The 25,383-nt window shown below is 40.8% G+C and overlaps 1 protein-coding gene and 1 pseudogene across 1 annotated transcript in view; both read right to left on the minus strand.

Annotated features, from left to right (window-relative positions):
- The window catches only part of LOC123850224 (splicing factor 3B subunit 4-like), a 47,336-nt pseudogene extending 29,628 nt beyond the window's left edge, over positions 1–17,708 (minus strand).
- Positions 1–21,700, minus strand: part of JAK2 (Janus kinase 2) — a 210,592-nt gene extending 188,892 nt beyond the window's left edge. The window contains exon 1 of the mRNA XM_054509140.2: positions 21,177–21,700. The gene's annotated coding sequence lies outside the window, so the exon portion shown is untranslated. The remainder of the gene's footprint in view (positions 1–21,176) is intronic.
- Between the last annotated feature and the right edge of the window lie 3,683 nt (positions 21,701–25,383).

The following is a 25,383-nucleotide window of genomic DNA, read 5'->3' on the forward strand; positions in this document are numbered from 1 at the left end:
TTAATGGAGACCAGCACCAAGATGACTTAGCTGTAGGCATAAACAGTAAGATTTAAAGCAGCCATCATATGGAGCTAGAGAGTATAATGCTAAGCAAAATAAGTCAGTCAGAGAAAGACTAATACCATATGATTTCACTCGTATGTAGAATTTAAAAAACAAAAACAAGTAAAGGGGAAAAAATAAGAGAGAGAGAGAAATCAAGAAAAAGACTCTTGGGCGCCTGGGTGGCTCAGATGGTTAAGCGTCTGCCTTCAGCTCAGGTCATGATCCCAGGGTCCTGGGATCGAGTCCCGGATCGGGCTTCCCGCTCCTTGGGAGCCTGCTTCTCCCTGTTTCTCTCTGTCTCTCATGAATAAATAAATAAAATCTTTAAAAAAAAAAAAAAGAAAGAAAGAAAAAGACTCTTAACTACAGAGAACAAACTGAGGGTTACCAGAGAGGAGATGGGTGGAGGGATGGGTGAAACAGGTGACGGGGATTAAGGAGGGCACTTGTGATGAGCACCGGCTGATGCATGCAAGTGTTGAATCACTATATTGTATACCTGAAACTAATATAACACTGTATGTTAACTAACTGGAATTAAAATAAAAACATAAAAGAAAAATAAAGCAGCCATCATAATAATGCTCAAGGATGTGAAGGAAAATATGCTCATAATGAGATAATGCATAGGATATCTCAGGAAAAAAATAAAACTATGAAAAGGATCAAATTTTCTTTTTATTTATTTATTTATTTATTTGACAGAGAGAGACACAGTGAGAGAGGGAACACAAGCAGGGTGGGTGGGAGAGGGAGAAGCAGGCTTCCCATCGAGCAGAGAGCCTGATGCGGGGCTCGATCCCAGGACCCCAGGACCATGACCTGAGCCAAAGGCAGATGCCCAAAGACTGAGCCATCCAGGCGCCCCAGGACCAAATTTTCTATTCTAGAAGTAAAATATTCTTTACTAGAATACTTTATTATTTCCTATTTTAGTATTCTAGTGAAGTATTCTAGAAGTAAAACTATACTATGTGAAAATTAAATTTCCCTGAGTGGGCTTAAAAGCATATTGACAATGACAGATGAGTCAGTGAACTTGAAGACAGATTACAGAAATTATCCAAACTGAAGAAGAGAAAACAGAAATTGGAGAAAAAATAAAACCAGAGCTTCAGGGACCTGTGGGACAATGCCAAATACTTTACCATTTATCTAATTAAGTCTCACAAGAAGAAAAAAGAGTGGAGTACCAAAAATAAAATAATGGCTGAAATTTCCCCAGATTTAGTAAAAACATAAACTTAAATATTCAAGAATACCAATAAATTCCAAAGAGGATGAATATGAAGAAAATAACACCTAGGATCATCATAGTCCAACAGACTTCAAAAGATGAGCGATGGACCTCTAGAGATCTCTGAGATCTTTTTGTAGAGTCTTACAAGGTCAAATTTCTCAAAACAACATGAAGATAATACACACTATTTTCACTGGTTGACATTTACACTAACGAGGCAATAGCTGTCAAACTGCTAGCACCTTACCATGAATCAAGGCAGTGGTACCAAACTATATTAACAGTCATCAAACTCTGTACCACCAGAAACCCTGATCTAAAAAACTAAAAAAAGGGGGCACCTCGGTGGCTCAGTTGGTTAATCGTCTGCCTTCTGTTTGGGTCATGATCTCCAGGTCCTGGGATTGAGCATCGCATCGGGCCTCCTGCTCAGCTGGGAGTCTGCTTCTCTCTCTCTCTCTCTCTTTCCCTCTGCCCCTCCCCACCGCTTGTTCTCTCTCTCTCAAATAAATAAATAAAATCTTTTTAAAAAAAGAAAAAGCCAGTTTTATTTAAAAATGTCTTGATGAATCAGTAAAAATTACTAATTTTATTAAATCTTGACCCTTCAGCATTTATCTTTTTTAAATTAATAGACTTTCTTAGAGCAGTTTTAGGTTTACAGAAAAATTAAGCACATAGTACAGAGAATTCCCACATCCTCTCACTTTTCCCGACTCACAGTTGCCCTATTTTTAGCATCTTGCATTAGTGTGATCCACTTGTTATAAATGATGAGCCAATATTGACACATTTTTCTTAAATAAAGTCCATGGTTTACATTAGAGTTCACAGTTTGAGTTGTATTAAGTTCTATGGGTTTTGTATGTCATATATCCACCACTGAGTATCATAAATAGTTCCAATGAGTAAAAATCCTCTGTGCTCCACCTATTCATCCTTGCCCTTCTCCTTTAACTTCTTGGAAATAACTGATATTTTACTGTCTCCAAAGTTTTGCCTTTTCCAGAATGTCATTTGGTTGGAATCATCCAGTATGTAGCCTTTCCAGATTGGCTTCTTTCACTTATCAACATGCATTTAATGTTCTTCCATGTCTTTTCATGGCTTGGTCATTTCTTTACATTGCTTAAAAATATATATCCCATTGTACTGACATAATAGTTTGTGTATCCACTCACCCATTGAAGGACATCTTGGTTCCATCCAAGTTTTGGCAATTATGCACAGAGCTGCTATAAATATTCACATGCAGATTTTGGCATGGACATGCTTTCAGCTTACTTACATAAATACCAAGGAGTGTGATTGCTGGATTGTATGCTAAGACTGTGTTTAGATTTATAAGAAAATGCTGAAATGTCTTTCAAAGTGGTTATAACATTTTGCATTCCTACCAGCAATGAATGAGTTCCTGTTATTTCCGATCCTTGCCAACATTTGGTGATGTTAGCATTTTAGATTTTAGCCATTCTAATAGGTGTGTAGTGATATCTCATTATTTTCATTTATATTACCCTAATGACATATTACGTTGAACATCTTTTCATATACTTATTTGCCATCTGTATATCTTCTTTGGTGAGGTGTTTCTGTTCAGATCTTTCACTCACTTTTTCATTGGATTGCTTAGATATATCTTTTTTAAAGTTTGTTTATTTACTTGTTTACTTATTTACTTACTTACTTACTTGTTTATTTACTTAAGTAATCTCTACATCCAATGTGGCACTCAAACTCACAATCCTGAGATCAAGAGTTGCATGCTCTTACAACTGAGCCAGCCAGGCACCCCAAATATAGCTTTTTAATATTCTGTATGATGAAATCAGAATACACATAAAGCACTTATGCTGCACACTGAAGTATGAAGGTTTTTCTCAAGGAAAAACACTTGGGCGGTTGAATTGTGAGCTGAATTAGCCAATTTTTTCACAGGGCATCATTTTTGTTTGAAAGAATGACTGATAAACAAACTATGGTAATTCAGAATTGGGTAATGGTAGGCATTGTCTTGAAAAGAAAGTAAATAAGCCTATCATCTCAAGAGGAAAAACTGATAATATAAATATAAAATTCAAGTTTTCAAGCAAAAATTAGAATTTTGGAACCCTCGTATTGTCCAACATAAGCTTGACAGTTTTTCAATACTTTAAAACTTTTCTGCTAAGATTGGTAGTGATATTAACGAATGTTATCTTAAAAATTTGTACAATGAAATATGTCAACAATTTAAAAGATCTACATAACCCAGTGAACCAATATTCTACATCAAAAGCCACTGCTAAGAAAATGAATAGGTAGGACATAGACGAGGAGAAAAGATTTGCAAATCATACATCTAACAAAAGATTGTTATCCAAAACATATAAAGCCCTACAACTCAATATTAAAAAGTCAAACAACCCAATTTAAAAAGGGCAAAAGAGGGGCGCCTGGGTGGCTCAGATGGTTAAGCATCTGCCTTCTGCTCGGGTCGTGATCTCCGAGTCCTGGGAGAGAGTCCCATGTCAGGCTCCTGGCTCAACCGGGAGTTGGCTTCTCCCTCTGCCTCTCCCCCCTGCTCATGCTCTTTCTCTCTCCCTCTGTCTCTTTCTCCCCAATTAATAAATAAAAAATCCTTTTAAAAAAAGTCAAAAGATTTAAACTGAGATTTCACAAAGGAAAATATAGGAATGCCACAAACACATGAATAAGTGCTCAAAATCATTAGTCAGTGAAATACTGCTGTAACTGCATCAGAGTGGCTAAAATGAGAAACTGACAAGACTAAATGTCAGTGAGGATGTGCAACTGAAATTCCTATATGCATTGTATATATTCTTATATACATTGACAGATGGGTATGTAGGGATTATCTGAGAAGGAGTATGACTGAACTCTCTGGGAAGATGGGAATATTCTATATTGTGATAGGGTTTTGGGTTACCCAAGCATATTCATTTGCCAAAACACACTGAATGGTTCAATAAAGATTGTGCATTCACTATATATAAAGCTAATGTCACAGAAACACATAAATAAATACTAAACTCTAATTAATGATTGGCATGCTAAGTACTAGATGAAGAATACTGATGTCTACAACTTACTACAAAACGCATAAAAAATAAGATGGATTGGGGCACCTGGGTGGCTCAGTTGGTTAAGCTTCCAACTCTTGGTTTCAGCTCAGGTCATGATCTCAGGGTCATGGGATAGAGCCCTGCATCAGGCTCTGCACTCAGTGTGGAGTCTGCTTGAGATCCTCTCTACCCGCCTCCCCGTGCCCCTCCCCACCCCCTACTCACACTCTCTCGTTCTCTCTCTCAAATAAATAAATAAATCTTTTTAAAAAATAAGATGGATAGAGAGATCAACAGATAGATGGTTGGATAAATATGTGATAAAGTAAATTCATTGTTAATTATAGAATCTACATGAATTCACTGTGCAGATATTTCACTTTTTCAGTATATTTGACAATCTTCATAATAAAATGCTGGGGGAAAGTTATGCATAAAAGAAACACAATTGACTTCAGATGTCAAAATTCTGGAATATTTTTCAAGTTATTTTTAATGATGCACATTAATTTTATAAAGAAAAAATGTACTTTATATTTTTAAAACTTCCTACCATTTCCATGAAGCAGAAAAAATATAGGTGTTTTTTCATCATATACTAATCAGCAGAATATAGCTTTCTAGCTAAACAATTAATCCATTACAAAGGTAAACTTTATACTAAAGACCTGGGAAAATGAACTTCATTGTCCCATAGTGAAACTATTTTAGTAAGGATAAATTACTTGAAGTGTATTTTCTTTGAGCATTCATAGGGCATTGCATGGATGGCATGAGTCTGATTTTAGATGTCCTCAAGAGCTTCACAGCCTAATTACATCATAGCCACTAAGTAGTTGCTGGATTTCATTTAGAAAATGTAACTTCTCTATTAGAGATATCTTTAAAATGGATATTAAAGTGCCTGACCCACTTTATAGAAATACTGTGAAATAAAATAAAATGAGGGCTACAAAGGCATCTTGAAGGGGCACCTGGGTAGCTCAGTTGGTTAAGCGTCTGCCTTCGGCTCAGGTCATGATCCTGGAGTCTTGGGATTGAGCCCCACATTGGGCTCCCTGCTCAGCGGGGAGTCTGCTTCTCTCTCTGCCTTCCCCTCCGCCCCCCCACTCATGTTCTCTCTCAAATAAATAAATAAAATCTTTAAAAAAAAAAAAAAAAGCACTTTGAAAAATTAAAGTTATGATACTCAGTCCACTGGGATGTTATTAAAACATTTCCCTCTCGGGGCGCCTGGGTGGCTCAGTCAGTTAAGCGGCTGCCTTCGGCTCAGGTCATGATCCCAGGGTCCTGGGATCGAGTCCCGCATCGGGCTCCCTGCTCTGCAGGGAGCCTGCTTCTCCCTCTCCTTCTGCCTGCTTCTCTGCCTACTTGTGCTCTCTCTCTCTGTCAAATAAATAAACAAAATCTTAAAAAAAAAAAAAATTAAAAAAAACAAACATTTCCCTCTCTTCATCCATGTTGAACAGTGGCCTTTAGAAAAGGATGAATATTAATCTAATGAATTTGTCAAAGGATTGATTAAATCTGTTGAGGTCTTTGTGATTATAAAATTATTGCTCTTACCCTCTTAATTACCCTACTTTTGTCTGTTCAAGGAAAAAAAAAAAAGCTCTTATGGCTATAGGGATCTTGCCTCACTCAATTGCTTCCAGAGTTCCAAGCAGGAAAGTACTGAAAAACTGTGCTTTGTTCATTAATTAGGGATAATTAATACTGGTTAATCAGAATGTGCAATTTCCTTTTTCTTGGGAAAAAGGCAACTGGATGTTGGGCTTCAAAGTGACAACTCCATTTCCGGAGGAAGTTCTCTAAGCTGGGACACAAAATGCAAATCTCATGCTTCAGTGGTCCCATTTCTCCACATAGGCAAACCTAGATAAATTTTCTGAAGTGGAATTTACCCCATCATTCTCCGTTATTGACTAATTCCCTGATCCCTCACATCTTTCCAACATTTAACCTGAATCTAAAAGCCAGAAAATTTTTGGAGAATGACCCCTAGTAACTTAAAAATCAAACAGAAAAAAAAAAAATTCCTAGCCAATTTTTCCTTGAATCCATTTCTCACATTTCTTCTGAGCTATCAGCTCTTCCTTCCTAGAATTTAATGTTGTTCTAAGGGAAACAAACCTATCTAGCTGGAACTCAGATTTTATTTACCCCTTGCCTTTGTTTTTTATATTAAAAGACTATGGACTCAGAAACAAACTGAGGGTTTTAGAGGGGAGGGGGTGGGAGGATGGGTTAGCCTGGTGATAGGTATTAAAGAGGGCACGTTCTGCATGGAGCACTGGGTGTTATGCACAAACAATGAATCATGGAACACTACATCAAAAACTAATGATGTACTATATGGTGATTAACATAACATAATAAAATTAAAAAAAAAAAAGAAAAGAAATAGAAAAGTTTCCTAAGAACCATTCTAATTTTTGAAAAATTAAAATGGAAACTTCTAGTTTATAACTTTAGCCTAAATCAGCTTATTTTTTAAAGGAAGTCTTATTTTTGTAGAGACCTGTAACATAATCATGTTTAAAACCACAAGGAACTTCTTTTCTTGAGTCACTTTTTCTTACCAAATAGTGGTTCTTACCAAGTGATTTCCTTTCGGGGCACATTTTGCTCACTGATTACAAACTCCTAAAAACAAGTGGTGTGTGTGTGTGTGTGTGTGTGTGTGTGTATGTAACTCCAAAATCAGAAACTCACCTACAATGAAACCAGTTTCTACTTGGCTAGACACCCAACATAGTCATAACCGGTAACTGTCATTAAAATATAGTGATATTATATGTTCTTTTAAAAAATATGTGGTAACCGAGCTATTTTATTAAGTTTTCATTAGTCTAATTGGAAAATGAGATATTTTCCACACATGGACATAATTCTACTTATTCTGCAAGTCAGTAGGTATTCCTTTTGAAGTATTTGAATTAATCTGTTGATACATTGTGCCCTATGGTAAATTAGAGAATTGTTCTCAATTCTTCAGCCCCTCCTTCCGCTATGTGAACTTCCAATGAGAATTATTTCCCCATCATTGATGTTGGGTACAGCCATGCATCAGCTTGCTTTGGCGCACTGAATAATAGCAAATATGAGGACAGGCCTTAAATAAGTGGTTTGACTCCGCTGCTTGTGCTTGGTGATGCACCAGGAAAAGAATGTATCTTGGGCAGTTAATGGGACTCTGAAAACACAGGGACCATACCTGATCCCAACCTGAAGCTTTGATACAAGCCTAGCTGACCTGCAACAGAAACAGAGCAGTCCTGGCTCATCTACACACCCATGAATAAGGGAAAATAAATGCTTGTTTTTGTGACCTGCTGAGTCTGGGGGCTGTTTGTTACTCAGCTTTAGTGGGACAATAGCTAATATATCCCATAGTTTTGCGTGTTCAGGGGGCATAGACATACGTGAAAACTGACTGACTCACTCATATCCTTGTATTAACTCTTGCTCCCCAAATCTGCAATGACCAGGAGCTTTGGAGACTTAAACAATCCTGCAGATCCCAAGGACCAGTGTTTCTTGCTACTATCCATGGGGACCCCCAGACAAATTGGAAACTCTAGATAATCTTCCATAATGAAGTTGGAGAAAAAAAAAATAGAGTAAAAGAGTCAACAAAACTGTGTGAAAGCCCTAAGAATTCTGTAAGAGTTCAACAGAAATAGCGAGAGCAGGGAAGAAGGTGTGTATTTAACCAGGCTATCTGTCTTCCACTCCACAGGCCAAAGAATCGGGGATACAATCCAGCTCTGAATTCTCTCTGGGTGTCACAGGGCCTGAAGTACTTCACTCTGCCAGCATCATCCCTCTCTTCCCCTCTTTCATTTGCAACTAGCTACATAAGTACCTCTCCCACTCAGAGCTCAGCATGCAGGGAACAGGGTATTCTCTGTTATCCCAGAGAAAAGGAGATGGGTTTATGTGTTAGTATCTTGTTAATACTTCAAAAATCTGCCTCTGGGAAGTTCTTCTTCTCGTTGGTCTCTCTCTAGTTTTGTTAGAGGAGCAGCACAGGAAGGAATAAGAGGCTGGGTATATCTCTGAGAGGCTTATTTGCAGAGAGGGGCTTTATATGTTTACATTTGCATATTATAGCAATAGATCTATGTTTCTCCTGGTCAAGGTTAGTGATGCAGTTCTTGGCAACAGTCCAGATGAAAATTAATTTACATAGCACTTTTGGTTTAAAAATGAGGCACTGAAAGCTGGTGCAGGCACTCTGAAAAACAGTATGGAGTTTCCTCAAAAAGCTGAAAATAGAGCTATCCTACGACCCAGCAATTGCACCTACTGGGTATTTACCCCAAAGATACAAATGTAGTGATCCGAAGGGGTACATGCACCCCAATGTTTACAGAAGCAATGTCCATAATAGCTAAACTATGGAAAGAGCCTAGATGTCCATTGACAGATGAATGGATAAAGAAGATGTGGTATATATATATACAATGGAATATTATGCAGCCATCGAAAAATGAAATCTTGCCATTTGCAACAACATGGATGGAACTAGAGGGTATTATGCTAAGCGAAATAAGTCAATCAGAGAAAGACAAGTATATGATCTCACTGATATGAAGAATTTGAGAAACAAGACAGAGGATCATAGAGGAAGGCAGGGAAAAATGAAACAAGATGAAACCAGAGAGGGAGACAAACCATAAGAGACTCTTAATCTCAGGAAACAAACTGAGGGTTGCTGGAGTGGTGGGGGGTGGGAGGGATGGGGTGGCTGGGTGATGGACATTGGGGAGGGCATGTGCTATGGTGAGCGCTGTGAAATGTGTAAGACTGATGAATCACAGGCCTGTACCCCTGAAACAAATAATATATTATATGTTAATTTAAAAAAAGAAATAGAATTCTTCTACAGAGTGACTAAATTATAGAGTGACTCAATAAAAAAAAAAAAATGAGGCATTGAGCTCCATCTTAGTTAATTATAAAATTCTTCTCCCAGCTTTCTGTCCTAAGAATAATTTCAGTGTGTGCCTCCTATAAATGATGTTTATATATTGTAAGAATTTTTCCTGTGATTACAAACATTTTTGAGTCTCAATATTTTTCTGCGTTCACACTAATGACTTAACAAAGCTGTTTCCACTAGGACCATCTAGATTACACAATGTGTTTTTCCATGATCATTATTTGAAATGGCTGCCTAATCTCTCATAGAGCGGATGTACCATAATCTAATCAACCATTTCCTACTGTTGGATTTTTAAGCTGTGACCAACATTTTTGCTATTACAAATAACTTTCCTGTAATGGATTACACCCTTTGGTCATATATTTTTCAATCTTTTGATTATTTTCTTTAGTACAGATTCCCAAAAGATTCTAGGGGGCCCAAGGATATTAATACTTTAAAATCCTTGATAGATTTTGCTAAATCAATTTCCAGTAGACTGTTGTAATACCAATGATAATGTATCAGAGTACCAGTTCCCCCCTTCCTAACAAATATTGAATATTATTATGAATGTTGCTTTGTCTTGTAATTAAATGAATGGGAGAAAAAAGGTACTTTATTATCATTTCCATTGTTACTTTTTGAATTAAAAGTACCATGTTGGTCACTTTTTCCCATGTTGGTTAACTAGATGATCTCCTTTTCTCAATATCTATTTACTTTATTATACCACAGAAGTACTGAAGTAGCTTTCAAGCCGTGCCTATCAATAAGAAAACATAGGCTTATTGTTTCTTTTTCATGTGGATGCTTTAGGTGCGTCATCCTGCAGATTTATATATAAACCCATTCTCACAGAATGAGTAGGTAAGTTGGGAGCATTCTTTTCTTTCTTTTTTTTTTTTTTAAGATTTTATTTATTTATTTGTCAGAGATAGAGAGGCAGAGACAGAGAGCACAAACAGGAGGTGCAGCAGGCAGGAGGGAGAAGCAGGCTTTCTGCTGAGCAAGGAGCCCGATGTAGGACTCGATCCCAGGACCCAGGGATCATGACCCGAGCCGAAGGCAGACGCTTAACTGACTGAGCCACCCAGGAGTCCCTGGCAGCATTCTTTAAAAACAAAAGCAAACACAACACCACCAAAAAAAAAAAAAAAAAAAAAACCCACAGCAGTGGCAAAATCTTTCTGAAAAAATAATCGCTAGAACATTTTATCAGCATTTACTTTGATCCAGAAGCATTGAGTTTATAGAGGGATCTAATCAACTTAGCAAATCAGCCAAAAACAACAGTACATGACAGATCAAATTCCATTTGAACGAATACCTCACAGAGGGCAGAAGTAGGACCAATGAAGGGAGGATGAAAGGAGACAAGATTTTTGCTAATGATAGGAAGAACTTTGTAGCAATTAGCTCAAACCCAAATCACACTCCGACTGTCTGGTGAAGGAGCAAGTTTCATATCACTCTGCTCCAGCAAAGATGGTCGGGGGGAGTTTGGGGTCATGTATGGGTATGAGGGAGGCCTGGTGCCGAGGAGGATGGCTTTGAAGTCCCTTCCCATTCTATCTTCCCTAGTGCAGCCTGTGGACCTGGCCCTCTTGGGCCTAGGAAGAGGGGACTCATCTGTATAGGACAGAGAAAGAGGAAGAACCTGTCCTTCTCTTCCTGAGGGTGGGGCGTACACTCGCCAGAATTTTGAAATAGTCAGACTTTATCTTGGGCATATTCCCACTTCCCTTTCTGTACTTTTGCTTACCATCTCATCCACATCTCTGCTGCCCCACATTCCGAAGGGGGCCTTCACCTCCAAGCAGGACCCCTCCTACTGTATAACTCCTCTCTCTCCAACCATTTCAGATGTCCCATTCTTTTAATACAGGTAACCTCAGCTAGGTGTTGAGAGGAGAGCAACTGTTTGAACCATTTCACTCTAAAATGTGAATGACCGATAGCCCGTGACCTTCCCAGACAGACAGGAGTTTCAAAACATGATGTTTCTAAAACCAGTGGCACCTTTGACTGACCACGTGTGGTAAATTAAACTCCAATTAATAGCTCCTCTAGAGTTCAAATCCAAGCGAATCCAAGCTCCATTACTTGCTGTCTGGGGAACCTGAAGAAATCACCAAGCTACCCTGTGCTTCAGTGTTCTCATCTGTAAGTGAGGAAAATTTATTTTATTTTTTATTTTTTATTTTTTTTAAAGATTTTATTTATTTATTTGACACACAGAGAGAAAGCACAAGTAGGCAGAGAGGCAGGCAGAGAGAGAGGCAGAAGCAGGCTCTCCACTGAGCAGGGAGCCCGATGCGGGACTCAATCCAGGGACTCCAGGATCATGACCTGAGCCGAAGGCAGTCGCTTAACCAACTGAGCCACCCAGGCGCCCCGGTGAGGAAAATTTATTATCAAGCCCAGCATAATGGTTGACACATAGATGTGAGGAAATGTTGGTTACTACCCTCCCCTTGGCAGTCCTCCCCGCAGAGGTATCATCGTGGATTTCCTTATCTCCATTTCAGTGTCCCTAACCCATATTCCTTGGGCGGGAAGGTGAGTATCTAAGGTAGAATCCGGGCAGCTGAGATCGACATGAAAGGACGAGTTCCTCAAGTTCAGCTGCCCCTACTATCCCTTTCTATTGCATGATTTCCTACCAATACACTGTTTACCTCTTCCCTTTTTCTTAGTGTTCATTTTGTGATTTTTGTTTGGCTGATTGTTGGGCTGAGGTGTTAAAGTTTGGTTTTGAAAGTGTGCTTAATTTATTTTCAAAATTTCTCATTTTCTAATACCTATATTTAAGGCTACAGCTTTCCTTCTCGGTAGCGTGTTGACTATAAACCACAGATTTTGTAAAGGAATACTTCTGTGTCCATTCATCGTTACATGTTTTTTAACTTCCATTTCATTTTCTCCTTAACCCGAGAGTTATTTAGTAACATGTTTTTAACTTTTTTTAGATGGTTGACTTTGGTGGGCATTACTATTGATTTGATTTGTGGCGTCTTACTGCCTCGGTATTATTAGGCATTAGGAGGCCAGGAGTCATTTGGCAGCTCTGTCTTCTCTCCGTATCTCCAGTCTCCATATTGGCATCTCTATAAATGATGCTAATTCTCAAAGTTTATATTCAGTGCAGGTAGGCTATAAATGGAAGGATGCCTCATTAAATATATTTTTTTAAAGATTTTTTTTTTAATTTATTTATCTGAGAGAGAGAATGGGAGACAGAGAGCACGAGAGGGAAGAGGGTCAGAGGGAGAAGCAGACTCCCCGCCAAGCAGGGAGCCCGATGCGGGACTCAATCCCGGGACTCCAGGATCACGACCTGAGCCGAAGGCAGTTGCTTAACCAACTGAGCCACCCAGGCGCCCTCATTAAATATATTTTAAAAATAAATGACACAGTGCAGTGCTTTCAGTAAACCATAGCAACAGGTACGATTTTAAATGATAATCTGCTGCTGTAACAACCCACGGTGTTCTCTTAATATGGTGAAAGCTGATGGAATCTTAATTAAATCAAAAGTGTGCTAAACCAGAGAAATAAAAATCTACTGTGTGTGTGTGTGTTTGTGTGTGTGTGCGATGCAACATCTTTGCAGGTAAGGCAATTATCTTCACACCCTCAATTAAAATTTGGCAATGTCTCCTAGCGGTTTAAGCAAGGGAAGTTTAATTATGTAAGCGCTGTTATTTTTATAGCCACATTTGGGAGTCCTCTGCTGATTGTAAGATTGCCTTATCGTAATGAGATAGCAGAGCTGACATCCTCCCAAACTGGTCTAGTTGTTTACTTATTTAAATATTTATCTTTTTCCCACAGGCACCGGAGACCAAGTTAGCAGTTGTGTTATCGTTAAAATTAAGAGAACATAATCAGCCTTACATTTGGGTCTTATAAGGTGACCAAAATGCTCTGGTTTGCTGGGGGCTGGGGGTTTCCCGACGTACGGAACTTCCAGGGCTTAGAATGGGGGCAGTCCCAGACTAACCAGGCAGTCAGCTGCCCTACTTACTTCCCCACAGTAAATCACAGCATTATCCTGGGCCCATCTCAGCAGCAGGCCGACTAAGCCACCTCACTGACTTGGCATGATTTAAGGGCTGCCAGAAAGGCCATTCTGTCTGTCCCCCAAATGGCCCACAGACCGTCTTTCCAGACCTGCCATTTCTACCTTCGATAAGTTATTCCTGAAGTCATGTTTCTTTTCAGCTGGAATTAGACATCCAAGGCCTTATCTTTGACATTATCTTTAAAGACCTTTGTTATAAAGCTTAAATCTGGAAAGGAAGACGTTTTTAGGACACAGCTCAAGAAACCCTTTGAAAAATGTTAAAAACCAGCATGGTATGGGTGACACGAAATTACTTAGAGGCTCCCCTCCGTATCCCCAGCTTCCTCTCATCTGCACCACCCCCCTCAGGCCATCGGCACCTTCCTTCTATCCTTAACCCTCTCCCAGAACCGGAGGTCCTAAGTGGACTTAAACTACTGGGCAAGGTTTAGAGTAAGGCTTTCAGCTTCATCAAGTTTAAAGAGTTACCTCTTCAGAGGACATGTGCACTTTAAGTGGGCGTAAAGCTCCTGTTTGCCTTAAATCAAAGAAAAGAGGCACAAAGTCAGAAATTTCAGGAAGAGGTATGAACGGCAGGAAGCCTGCCATGGCCCCACAGTGGAGTAGGCATCACCCCCCTACCCCAATTGCACAAAGAGGGTCCTGGGAAGCTCCCGCACATAGGAAGCTTTCATCAGGGAGGTGAGAGAATCCTTTCTCTCAGCAAACATTTGTTGAGCATCTAAACTATGGGCCAGGCACACTGGCCTCCTGAGACAAATGAGACATCCTTCTTACCCACAGGCCCCCCTGGTCCAGGTCAGGGAGAGATGCCTGAATAAGTGTGTGCTGGGAGCACGAAGGGGGAACTCTGGGTGACAGGACCAAGGGGGAGTCAGGGGCTGCAAGGACAGGCATGGTGAACACAGAATCTAGGCCCACAACACCTGTGCCCCTAAAACAGGCTGAGAGACGAAACCAAGTCCAAAGAGCAAAATTTTCCTTTTACCTAACCTTCCTCTAAAATGGGATTTTTGAACTCAAAATATCTTCATTGATGACTAAAAACCTCTAAACATAAAAGTTGGAAGAAAAAAATATATAAATTATGTAAATATATAAAATTGAAGTAAATTTAATAGCATAAGTAACTTATGCAATTCTCAGGGAACCACAAACTCAATAAAAACTACTTTTCTGGGGGAATAAGGATTCAAAACTCCAAATATAAAAGGAAAGACTTCAGCTTTCGTGGACAATGGCTTGACTTTTTTTTCTTTGAAGTTACTTGTTTTTTTTTTTAAATCACTTTCTGTTTCATTTCCCAGAAATAAAAACTGTTTGCATTCCATTATTCCCACTTTCCAATAACAACACACTAACTGAATCATCTTTCAGGCGTTGTCTCACAATTAAAGCTTTCAACCCACATTCCCTTCTTCTGACTTGTATATACCAGAAATTTAACTAACTGAGTTAGGGGGAGGGTCTAAGTTAGTCACTACTTATTTCAACAGCACAACTTGGCACCTTCTTCAAGAAACACTACAAATTTTCAAGGAGATTATGGAGATGAATCTATCTTACGTTACCGACCTCCGTGGTGTCAGTGGACAAACCAAAACTCATCACAGGTCAGCTGTGAAATGGAAGTCTTAGGCTGCGAGAAGAACTACCCAGGAGAGCTGGAGACCCTTTCCCTAATCTCTTGGTCAGACACTCTCTCAGTATGTTTACTCAGGAGGCAACCCTAGGGACAAGGGACCGATGAAATCGAAGCGAGGAATCATGTGTTAAGGAGAGGCGGTAGGTGACATCACCTCTTAAGGTCCCTTGCAAGTCTAAGATCCTGTAAAATTACTCTTCGGGATGTTTGAGAGCCTGGACTGGATGGGCCTTGCCTCGTGCCAGTGAACTATAGATTCCAAGTAGGTGCCTCCTTCCATCAGTTGTCCCACAAGGCAACAACACACTGACCCAACTCTTTTTTTCTTTTTTAAGATTTATTTATTTATTTGGAAGGTGGGGGAGAGAGTGTGCACACGAGTGGGGGGTCGGGGCAGAGGGCACAAGAGAGACAGAATCCTAAGCAGGCTCCATGCTCAGCATGGAGCCCAAGGCAGGGCTCGATCGCATGACCCTGAGATCACAACCTGAGCCAAAATCAAGAGTCAGATGCTTAACCTACGGAGCCACTCCGGAGCCCCCAGACTGACCCAACCGTTCAATCTCCTCTCCCCACTACTGCTGCCACCCCAGTCCCAGAAATCAAGCCGAAAGTAAACAAAAACGGAGTGAGCACAGTTTGTATACTGGCTTGTAAACTAGGTCTGCAGTGATATTTTAGTAGTTGGCAACACGGACAATTTTAAGACACCATAAAAGTTAAAAAAAAAAACAAAAAACAATGAAAAGATGTCACCAGAAAGTCTTGAGCAGTGTGATACGAAGGTGAATGGATAGTTTGGGGTTCCAGCACTGTTTACTAACTGTGTGACCGTGAGCTGGCTATTCAGTATCATTCATCCTTTACCACGTCAGTCATAGGGGACCTTAATCGTTCTTTCCTTACAAAACTGCTGTGAGGATCAAGCAAGGTGGCCGTGTTAGATGCTGAACAGGGCCCCGCGCAGAGGAAGCTTGACTCCTCCCCATTGGACCCTCTGTACACCCCCCTTCTCTTCTCCACCGCCCTGTGCGCTGGCTTCTGCTTGGATTTGGTCACCCGGGAGCCCCAGGAAGGCAGGAGAGTGAAGGCGGAAGTAGATGTTCTCCAGCTCCCTATCTGAGAGGGTCGTCCCGGGGCTGCCAAGGTCCCTTGACAGGTGGCCTCAAGGTCGAGGTGAGGTGATCCTGCCTGCCTTGGGTTGCTGCCCCCCTCCTTCCTCGTGGCTTCCCGCACACCCCCCGTGGCACCGTGAACAGTCCCTTTGTTAACCTCTCCTCAGATTACCCAGCTGGAGTGCACCATGGGATAAAGCAGCCGTCAGGAGCAGCCGTGATTTATTTGGGAGTATAAGGTTAAGCACCAAACAAATTATAATACAGACACTGCAAAACACATCCTATAGTGCAAATAAATCCCTCCACCTGCAGAAGGTAGTTAGAATAACTCAGACCATTCCTTACTTCTCGACCTTTTCATAGCACACCTCAAGAGTAGCTTTCTCTTTGAAAAACCTCCTGTCAGTTAGGGTTGCCTGATTTAGAAAACAATGATAAAAACAATGAGCAAATATTTTAGTGTAAAAATGTCACAAACATCGATGTTGCTTCTCTGAAATGTATTCATTGCCTAAATGAAATCCAAATCTAACTGGGTCTCCTGTGTTTTATTTGGCAACCCTACCAGTCATGGGAAGATTTGGACCCTTCTTCCATTCACTGTTTCTCAAATGTCTACTTAAGAACACACTTGCCTTTACAAGGGTGTGGGAAAGTCAGGCCTCATGATGAACCAGTACTTTGCCATGGAAAACAACGTTCACTGTGCACCTGAGTTCACAAGTAGGTACAGAAAGGCCAACTCTGGGTCACCTTCTAGTCAGGACGCACCAACTGCATCTGCTCTCCACTCCTGCCCTTCTGTGTGCAACTGCCCCACACAGCGTTCCGCCAAGCAGACCAAGTAGGCCAGCTGGTTGGACCAGGAGAAGGACCACTGCCTGACAGTGACTGACGTCACCCCGCATAGGGAGTGAGCTGAACCAATCAGATTTCTGGAATCGCCAGAGAATTTTGACTAAGGGAATGAGGCAGCTAGCAATCTAAAAAGATTCCTGATAAGCCTTGTGCTTTGTATGAAGCAGAGTTGGGGGAGAGGAAATACAGTCATCAAGAAGAGAAAGACCACGACTGCATAGCAGAAATAAGCAGACTTCTGAAGACTAGCGAGGATCCATTAACGACGGAAGCCCATAGGAAAGCTCCATTCGCTTCCGGTCTCCAGAGTGTCTCAGGATGAAGAATCAGCCTCTGGCTCCTGTCTCCCCGAGGCTCTGTTGTTTTGCTTTCTCTTGCATGGTGAAGGATGCAACCCCTCCTCTATACTTAAAACACCTCCTTCTTACTTAGGTAATTCGAGTGAATTACCTCCCTGCACCCACACCATAGGCTGCTGGGTCCCCACCAGGTGAGTAGTTTCCAACCCTGGAGAAATTCACATGCCACCATTGCCTTGGGGAAGACTGGGGTGAAGGGAGTAATCTATTCCTTTGGGACCCTAACTTCTAGGGGTCTCTAAGTAAAGCCCTTAAGAAGAGTGAGGCAGCACTGCACTTGCTTCCCTCCCAGTCCTTGCTGAAGTCAGGCTGGTGGGCCACACCTGTGTTTGAGTCATACCCAAGCACACGCCATTGCACTACACAACCTCGCTCTTCAGAGAATCCACGGTCAGCATGTCACCCATGTGAATATTTTGTTTATGTGGCAGCTATTCCCATATAATAAACATTAACTATAAAAAACAATCAGGATGGCAGCTGTAAAAAATAATAATAAACAACAAGTGGTGGAGAGGATGTAGAGAAATTGGAACCCTTCTGCATTGCAGGAGGGAACGCAAAATGGTGGAGCCACCATAGAAAACAGTACGGTATCTCCTCAAACATCTAAACAGAGCTCGCAGATGATTCAGCAATTCCGCTCCTGGATGTATCAAAAGAAGTGAAAGAAGGGGGGCGCCTGGGTGGCTCAGTTGTTAAGCGTGTGCCTTCGGCTCAGGTCATGATCTCAAGGTCCTGGGATCGAGCCCTACATCGGGCTCCCTGCTCCGCGGGAAGCCTGCTTCTCCCTCTCCCACTCCCCCTGCTTGTGTCCCCTCTCTTGCTGTCTCTCTCTGTCAAATAAATAAATAAAATCTTTAAAAAAAAAAAAAGAACTGAAAGAAGGTAATCAAATAGATACTTGTACACTAATGTTCATAGCAGCATTATTTACAAAAGCCATATGGTGCAAAAAATCCAAAAGTCCATCAACAGATGAATAGATAAACAAAACATGGCATATCCATACAATGCAATATGGTTCAGCCATAGGAAGGAAGGAAAGTCTAGTATATGCTGCAATATGGATTCACCTTGAAAACATTACACTCTAAGTGAAATAAACCAAACACAAAAGGCCACATATTGTGTGATTCCACTGATGTGAAACATTCCCAAATAGGTCAATACATAGAGACAAAAAGCAGACTGACCAGCGTTAGGGGGAAATGGGGAATAACCACTCGTGGGGAATGGAGTTCTGACTGGCATGATGAAATAGTTCTGGAAATGGATAGCGGTGATAGTTAACACAACATTGTGAAAGTACTTAATGCCACTGAACTGTATACTTAAAATGGAAAACTTTGTTATGTATTTTTTCTTACAATTAAAAACAAAAAACAACTGTCTGAGTCAGGGTTACAGTGGGCTTCCGTAAGCCACTAAACCAGGTCCAAGGCAGTGGAAACTGCTGCACATTAGAATTATCTGGGGAATTTTTATTTCTTATTTTTATTTTTTTAAAGATTTATTTTACAGAGAGAGAGAGAGAGCATGCGTGAGTGTGCATGCAAGCTGGGGGAGGGGCACTGGGAGAGGGAGAGAGAGAACAATTCAAGCGGATTCCCTGCTGAGTGGGGAGCCTGCTGTAGGGCTCCATCCCAGGACCCCGAGATCATGACCTGAGCTGAACCCAAGAGCTGGCTGCTCAACTGAGTGAGCCACCCAGGTCCGAAATTATCTGGGGAACTTTTAAAATCCTCAGGGTCAGGACCACGTCTCAGATCTACTCAGTCAGAATCCCTGGAGGTGAGCATCAGCATTTTTTTAAAACTCCCCAATTTATTCTGATATGCAACCATCAAGAACAGTGCTCCAGGCAATCTGCTTCTCCAACTTTAACATGCATACAAATAACCTGGCCATCTTGTTAGAACACAGATTCTGACTTTTACATCCATGGTGGAGTCCAAGCAGTTCTGACAAGCTCCCAGGTAATACAGATGTTGCTGGTCTGTGGGCCACACTTGGAGTAGCAAGACCCTATGATTCATCCTGGACAGCTGTGTACGTCTTCTCTTAAGAAAGAAAATTCCATCAGGACTTAATAAGAGATTCTAAGACTTAACAGTGTTCCTTATCAAGAAGGTCTTCACATCCAAGCACATTTTCATATGGCACATTCATATGGCTAATATTTCTTCAGGCTATAAGATATTCCTCCAAGGCTCTCCCACAAAGGCCCAGATGCTCTCATCAGATACTTTGAATTACTGAATATTTCTTATTACCACTTCTGCTTTTGTCTAATTTCTCATGTTCCTGTAGATCCAAGTACAGATCCAGAAATATCCATTTAATAAGCTAAAGTGACTTCCACATCTTGGCTGCAGTACATAAAATATAACAACCAACATTTCAGGGAGACTTTGTGCCTGGTAATTTAGGAATAAATCATAGGAGATCTTGACCACTTTGACACTGATGTCCAAATCATTCTCTTTCCCAATATCAAGCAGTAATAAAGTTGACAAAGTACATTTGAGACTCCAAAGGAAATGTTTCAAAATGGTGCCAATTATACGAAAATAAAATGATACCACCACATACTTTTGTTGAAAGAGATGCAGAAACTTCAGGTTCCAACAGATCTTAAAGAAAATGAATGAGATCTCCAGTAATGATTATGATCGGGAATTTAAATATTAGTAGCCAGAGATGTGAGAAACTCATCGGTGAGGCATCTAAAAGAGGTGGTAAGCGGGTGTTATTACAAAAAGCAGTTTGCTCTTAGCATCAACTTGTCAGATTATATCTAAAACAAGAAGGATAGAAAAGGAATGTCAGAGCTTCGCTCTAAATTAACTTTTGCCTGAAGCTGATACATACAATGCTGGTGTCCAGGTTAACTGGCAGAGTCCATCTGGAAAATTAAAAGTTCAAGAGCCTCAGAAAGTTTGTAAACTTGTGATGTGCAGCAGTAATGAATGATTACAATGTATGTGTAAAGATAGCAGAAAATCTAAGGGAGGAAGAGAAGAGACTCAAACCAACTGAGCATAGATTTTTGATAATAATTACTCGAAATGTGGCTAACATAAGCAAACTCATGATGACATTTTAAGGGTTCAATTATGGTATCTGATCATGCCGATTTTATATCAAAAAGTATTGAGAAGCATTTACAGCAGTAAATAAGGACATTTTATTAATAGAAGCCATAATAAATAATGATAAAAAACAATAATCCTGAATTTATGCTCTAAATATAGCATAAATATACAAGATAAAAATGTATAGAAATAAGGCAGAAATGTAACCCATGATTAAGAGATTTTAATCCTCTGCTTTCAGAATACTATCAAAAAGAGCATTAATAAGGATACTACGGATCTGAATAATTTATTATGTTGCTCATTACCTCTTAGATAAAGATCTGCAGGGCAATTCCTCTCAGAGCTCATAGCCAAGACAGAATTTCCTCTCCTGATGAATAGATACTCTTTTTTACTTACACAATACTTTGAAACTATTTAAGAAAGATTTAAAAATATAAAGCCCAGGTAGTTTCTATTTTGCTGAAGCTGCTAGGAAGCCCAGGGCCAAACTTTGCTCTTAATGATGTCATTTCCTTAAGCCACGACTTATAATATTAATCTTCTTCCTCTCTGCTTGGATTTCTGCCTTTTAACCTGTATTACTGGTGTTGATCTTAGCATATCTGTACTTTTATTCTAAACCACCTCAAATCCTTTTTTGAAAGTACATCATGAGAAATAAATCAGTACAAATGCGATCTGAATGTGGCATCTAATAAAATAGAACGAATGGTACAGACCTGTTGGAAATCCTTTAGTCATCCTTGGAAAGGGCTCTTTTAAGGCTGGGCAGGACAGGCAGGCTTCCCTGGGCCAAGGCTTTTATAGGACTCCTTATTATTTGCACAAATCAGCATTAAAATGCATGGCCCAATCCTGGTTCAGACTACGGTCCTTGGCTGTCTACCATCTCTGCTGTTCTGGTTGGAATCTCTGTCTCTGACAAGCCTTGTGTGCGTGGTCCATCTCCCTCCTGGTTCCTGGCTTGCTGTTCCCATGTTGGCTCCCCCAGCACTGATCTTTTTCCAATGTTTACTGGCATCCCTACTAAGAACCATTTTCACCCAGTGAATCCGGCAAGCTGGCTAATTCCTCCGAGAGCCAACTCTTGTCCGCTGCCCAGATCTGATCAAGCCTGCCTTGGTCCTGGCACCAGGAGACACAGGGCAGCCAACACATCATGGTGAGAGTCACATGGGAATCAAGGGAATTCAAAACACATGCTTTCTTTCCAAGTCCCTCTATCAATATAGTGCAGACTACAGAATGAAAAACAGACAAAGAAGCACTTTGTAATTATAAGAAAGTATCAATTCTATGTATATTAGTGCTATAAACTTGAAAAAGATAAAGACAGGCAGAAATGTTAATAACGTCTCAACATCTATGCAAGAGACAATTACACAGTATCTTAATGCCCTCAATTTCTCTCCTCAAGTAAAAGCTCAACTTTCCGAATTTCTTCTAAATATCTCATTCATTCACTCATCAGCTAGTTATTGGGCATCTACCATGTGTCAGGTCTGGGCTGGGCACTGGCGATACAAGAATGAAGGAGAAATAAAGAGCTTATTGTTTAGTGGGGGGGGGGGGTAGAGTTCTGCTCACAACACGAGTAAACACGGAGTATTCTGGGCACACAGACAAGAGCCCTCTGGGTGTCCTGCAGGAACAGGATGAGTTCCCAGGGTAGGGGAGGCCTGAAGATGAGGGGCAGGACTGGAAGCTGCTGTGGGGGTGAGAGGAATGATCTAGAGGTGGTATGGCTGGAGACAAGAGGAGTGGACAGGGGTGAGTTAAAGAGGATGTGAGCTTGAGGGGGTTTGATGAGAAGGAAGAGAAGCAGGGATAATCATGGGGTCTGCTTTCAGCAGAAAGGTGGCACCTTCACTGTGACAGGCAACACAGGAGGGAAATGGTGGGGAAGGAAGATGATACGTGGCATCAGTTATGCTTCCAAGAGATAGAGCAGAAAGAGGGAGAAAAGAAAAGGAGAAGGGGATAGGGGAAAAGAGGTTGGGGGTTGAAGGCTGATGATCCCAGGACTACTGACACCTCCACTGATTACAGATGTTGGAGCAGAAGATGAAGATGACCCTAAACACACTTGCCCTTTCTCACTAGTTGGGTGTTAACTCTACAGCCTTACACCCAGTGACCTGGATGACATGATAGGTATGCTGGGCGGATTCCATTTGCTGGGCTAGAAGCAAGTCAAGTGCCTTGGAGAAAACTCTGGCAAAATCACTTTCTTGGCCCAATTCCCCAGGGCCCACAACTCATGGAAAGAAGGAGCAATAAAACCTAAGAGAAATCATTGAAAAAGAGGGATTCTCCAAAAGCCCTAGAGTTGCAGCCCAAAGGCCTCTTTTTCTCTGGTTCCCACTTGGCTTCTAAAGGTAGGTACAGGGTGCCCTTCTTCCCAAGTAGAATGCTCAGGCCGTATCAATGTGGCCACATGTACGTGACCACATGACCAAGAGACAAGCCAAAGTAGATTAATGAGCCACAAATAGGCTGGATGAAGCAAACTAATGCCAACAGCTCAATTCAAACTGTTGGACTCAAGTGAGCAGGAATTTTATAGGAGAGAGAATAAACATCAATCCTCATTCCAAATGCAAGGAAAGTCGTTCATAACCTCTGATTTAAACTTGTCCCAATACATTTGATTCTTGGGGGTAAAACTAGCTGGAGCCTCTGTAAGAATGCTCCATCCTTGGAAGAGTTTGACAAATCTCACAAGTGTAAAGACCAGTCATATTTCTACTTTTGACCTGCTCACAGCTGACCTAGGCAGGTGGAGGTATGAAAAGCCTGGCACCTAATTCAGAGCGACCAACCAGAGTTCCACTGTCAAAGGTTTCAGGAGAGATGATGGGGTGTTTTTGAGAGGAAGAGGAAAAACAAAGAGGTAGTCTTTCACCCAGATATGGGGACAAAGTAAACTCAAAGTAGATGAAGAGAACTATGCTTTTTTCAAGTCTACATACACACACACACACACACAACTGATCACCTTCTGAACTGTGAAGATATTAGTCCAAATTCTACTTAAAATTATTACTTGACACTAGAAGATTCAGGTTGCAGAGATCGTTGATACCATGAGTATCATTTCCAAGAAAATTTACAGATGCATCTATGTAAAAATCAGCTCTTACACAGGCATGGGCATGTGTCTCCAGGATAGTAAGGGTTGAACCTGTGTGCGTATGACTTCTTGGAGTCAAGGACAAGTCACAGGTGCGCTCTGATTTAGCTTTGACATAAAGAAAGTACAGTTATGGCCTGCCAGCTTCTGACAAATGTTTCCTGTAGCTTGTTCCTAGCACTTCTTTGTGCCATTAACCCAACACTGAAAGCGAGTCCTTTCAAGAGGAGCTTCCAGAGAGACCCTTCAGGTATTCAGTACCAGGAGAAAAGAGACCCTTCGCTTTTCCGGAGAAGGTATCCTTTGCCATCTTCCTCTAAGAGAATATAATAATCTATTTCAGGGGAGCATAAAAGATAGCTCTCTTCCAAGGAACAGTGGCTTTTCAAGACCCCTGGGGTAAGAGGCAGAGGGAGGAGGACCTTTGAAGCAGGTCTGGACTCAGAAGGCCTTCATTTTTCCAGAGATTAGTTTTCTCTCCTAAATGTCTGCAATAGCCTTCTAATTTGGGGCCCCTGGAGTTATACGCCACAGTGGCCCTGGATGAACACTGTTGCTATTAGAGACTAAGATCTGACTCTAATAAGTTTCTCAGAAGCCAGGGTAAGGAGGAATGTTTAGTAAGAATTGTATGTCGTTAGCTGAGACAAAGAACTGTGAAAATGTCTGAAGGGAAGGAAAGGTTTTCCTGGTACTGAATTCTGAAAGTCCTTGCAGGGGACACTATTCAGGAACACCGAGTGATTTGTTGGAGAATGTTTTCAACAACAGTTGCCTTGTAAGTGCAAAAGCTGGAATAAAATTGTGTGTTTTTTTAAAGATTTTATTTATTTATTTGTCAGAGAGAGAGAGAGAGAGAGAGCGCACAAGCAGGGGGAGCTGGAGGCAGAGGGAAAAGCCGACTCCCCACTGAGGCAGGGAGCCCAATGTGGGACTCGATCCCAGGATCCTGGGATCATGATCTGAGCGGAAGGCAGACCCTTAACCGACTGAGCCACCCAGGCGTCCCTGAAATAAAATTGTTTTATTTTGTAGTGACCATTCATAAAAGTAGAAAGCATAATATTCAAATTTAATTCAATAAAGGAGATTTTGTTCAGAGTTGACCTGGGTTAGGCCAAGATAATACTCTTCCAGTGGTTGAACTTGACTCAAAGATAGAATCTAAAATCAAGAGAAGAGTGTATAGATGGTATGTCCTCTGAGTTATATTTCCTAAGTTCATTTCTCTCAAAAGGGATTTTAATAGGAGTTATAAGGGTCTAGATTTTTCTCTGTAGCAAGGTCCTGGAGTGTTTGTTGATGCTATATACCAGGATCAGCAAACCATATCCTCTGGGTCAAATCTGCCCCAATGTATGTTTTTGTATGGCCCATTTAGAAAGAATATTTTTTTTACATGTTTCTAATGGCTGGAAAAAATCAAAGGAAGAATAATATTTTGTGACATGCGAGAATGATATGAAATTCAAATTTTAGTGTCTATAAATAAAGTTTTATTGGAATACATTTACATTTCATCTATCAATCCTTTCATACTACAACAGCAGAGGAAAATAGTTGCAACAGGGACTGGATGGTCTGCAAAGTCTAAAATATTTACTATGTGGCTCTTTACGGAAAAAGTTTACCAACATCTGGAATTTACTGCTGATTGATGACAGACCTCAAAGTTCTTGAGATCAGTCAAGTGATTTATAGGATTCCCTAGTAGGAGCCACACTTGGATTATTAGGCCCAAGATAATTTAGAAAGAGAGTCTGAATTTCCTTCAGGAAGTCCCATTTAATCTT

Source organism: Mirounga angustirostris, unplaced genomic scaffold, assembly GCF_029215605.1.
Source record: "Mirounga angustirostris isolate CCGP_5_RB_7025 unplaced genomic scaffold, mMirAng1.0.hap1 SCAF_15, whole genome shotgun sequence".
In the NCBI taxonomy this organism is placed as follows: Eukaryota; Metazoa; Chordata; class Mammalia; order Carnivora; family Phocidae; genus Mirounga; species Mirounga angustirostris.